Genomic DNA, 2,582 nt, shown 5'->3' on the forward strand with positions numbered 1-2,582 from the left:
GCAGAGCGGGCCGATCGCGTGCTTGCATGCTGCCGCGGGCCGGGGACAGCTGGGGTCGGGACTCAGAGGCGCTGCCTCTGGGTGCCGTCGGCCAGCAGAGCAAGCGGGGCGCGTTAGCCTTCCGGCACCGGGCTGGCGGGCGGCGGTGTTCGTTTTCGGGACTTGCGTCCGTCCCTGTGACAGGGGCGCTTTTCTGCCGCGGCTCTCTGTTGTTTTTTTTTGGTTTGGTTTGGGTTTTTTTGCGGGATTCCCGCGGAACGCGGCCCGCCTGCTCGCCCGGGGCTGCCGCGCCGGGTCTCAGTGCTGCCGTCCTGTGGGCAAAGCGCGGTACTGCAGGCGGCCGCCCCAATGCGGTGCCGCGGCGCGCCTCGGTGCTGCCGTCGTGTGGCGAAACTCGGGTACTGCAGCACACGGCCAGCAAGCGCTGCCGCTGGGCGATCCCTTATTCTGACTAATTCCTCTGCTTCTTTCTGCGCTATTTTCTTAAGATGCTGAACTCTAATTTCGAATTTTTGTTATTCATAGGGGAAGCTATGAACACCTGATGCTCAGGAGATCCCGCAGCCCAGGTGGGGAACAGAATGTGGGAGAGCAGAACCCAAGCGGGAGACGTGGCAACATCTTCCCTCCCCACCGTGCCATGGGGCAGCTGCCGGCCTGTGGGATGGGGACTGCGACTGTTTGGGGCACTGTCCCCTGTTTTGAGGAGTTGTAGTATGTACATATGTAAATGGCATTATGAGAGCAAGGAGCTGCTCTTGGGGGCTATTTCCCTTTTCTACCTTTTTTTGGAGAGGAAAAAAGGGGGGCTTTGGGGGGGTGATGATGATGTTACTGGGGGGTGTGCTGATGGTACTGGAGGAGCAGGCCAGTGAGGGATGGGGGGGTTACAGCCCCAAAATGCCTGAAGGATCATGGGTGGGGTGTTTAGTGGTACTGTGCGGAGGAGAAATTTCTCCCTGTGCTCTGCAGGGAAAACAAAATAAAACAATCCTACATCAAAGCTGTCCTGGAGAAATAGTTGCTGTTTGTCATTCAGGTTCTAGAACTGCCGGATGTCCTGTTAAAGGTTGTGGTGGTGCAGGTCAGGGATCCCCAGGCTGTGCCGAGACCACAGGACGGCTGCTGGTGGAACAAAAGTCAAGGAGAACTTCTCAGAGGTAAGAACCTTTTGATTTGCTCTCCTCAGGACACATCCATTTGCCTCTGGGCCTCTCACAGGCTTACTCGCCACCTTGTTCCCTCAGAAACCCGTTTCCTTCCAGTTCCTCTGTTATTGCCCCGTCTGCCTTTGGGTGCCCGCAGGCTCTTTGGTGGCATCAAGGTGCCCGTTTGACCTTTTGCTTCATTAAATTCCCCTCTTTTTCTCTCTTCCCCTCAAAATTTCCCCATTTGCTTTTGGTACATCCCAGAGGCCTCATTTTTCCCTCTTGTACGCTCTCAAGACCACTCTGTTTGCCCCTCTGCTCTCTTTAGAACTCCTCTGATTTCCACCTGCTCCTCTCAGGACAGCTGAGCTTGTCTTTTGGGGCACCTGAGAGCCCCCATTTACCTTCCTTGTAGCCGCCCCCCGTGTTCTTGTTGCCTGGGGACCTGTTTGTGTATTTTGCAGCCCAGAGGCCTCTGTTTGCCTTTCTTCTGACCCAGAGCCCTTCACGTGGCCTCCAGTTGCTGCAGGACCTCTCCCTTGGGCAGCGTGCCCTGGAGCCATCGCAGGCACCCCGATCAGCTCCCCACATCCCTCTGTACCGTTCGTGTGCCCCCTGTCCCCTTGTGTCCCCTCCATTGTCCTTCCAGGCACCAGAATCAATGTGTGTGGCAAGTGGCCTCATCAAACCACGTCCCTTCCAAGTGCCTCTGTCCCCCACATGGTCCTCTCGGGAGGAGGGCTTTAGTATCGCTCTCTGTGGACTCGTTTGTCTTTCTTTAGACCTCTCCCGAAGGGTTTTATCATTTATTTTCGTTTGAGATGCTGAAGTGTTACTTACGGTGCTTGGTACTGTTTCTGCCATGTGGGGTTTTTTGTTGTTTCCAGCCTATCCTGGTGTTTTCTGTCCTTTGGGATTTATTTATTACTGTTGTGAGAGTCAGAGAGAAAACGAGGAGTCTCTGTGACTTAGAACTATTGTTGATCTGCAGTGTTTTAGAGCAGGATTCTTACAGGATGTATTTCTCCCCAGAATGCAGCGCTGGTACAAGTTCACCAGGACACGTATGTCCAGCAGGTCTGTCGGGCTGGGCAGGCGGTGAATGGACGCGCTGGCAGCGGCTGCTGAACCAGCCGGGGTTTGTTTGACCGTGTCCAGCCTCGTACGTGTGGTTTGTTTTCACTTGCGGGTTGAAACAGCAGTTTCCTTAATTAAAAATACCCCAACATGGCCCCCGGCTGTTTATAAATGGAGGTATTAAAAAACCTCCCAGGTAGTAATGATTCCCAACATAACATTAAAAGATTTAGATGCAAAATAAAATTAGAAAACAGTGAGTCATGACTGTCTATATTTAACCACAGCTTTTTTGGGAGGTGTGTGAAAACATCACAGGTATGAATTGCCTCTAAGTAGAGTCAAAATAAAAAGACA

General features: G+C 53.3%; 1 long non-coding RNA gene across 1 annotated transcript; it reads left to right on the forward strand.

The window, feature by feature from the left end:
- Positions 1–886: 886 nt before the first annotated feature.
- LOC135985925 (uncharacterized) lies at positions 887–2,380 on the forward strand. Its single transcript, XR_010605817.1, has 2 exons — positions 887–1,160; positions 2,181–2,380. It is a non-coding gene; the product is annotated as an uncharacterized LOC135985925 (long non-coding RNA).
- The last annotated feature ends 202 nt before the right edge of the window (positions 2,381–2,582 follow it).

Source organism: Caloenas nicobarica, chromosome 2, assembly GCF_036013445.1.
Source record: "Caloenas nicobarica isolate bCalNic1 chromosome 2, bCalNic1.hap1, whole genome shotgun sequence".
Lineage (NCBI taxonomy): Eukaryota > Metazoa > Chordata > Aves > Columbiformes > Columbidae > Caloenas > Caloenas nicobarica.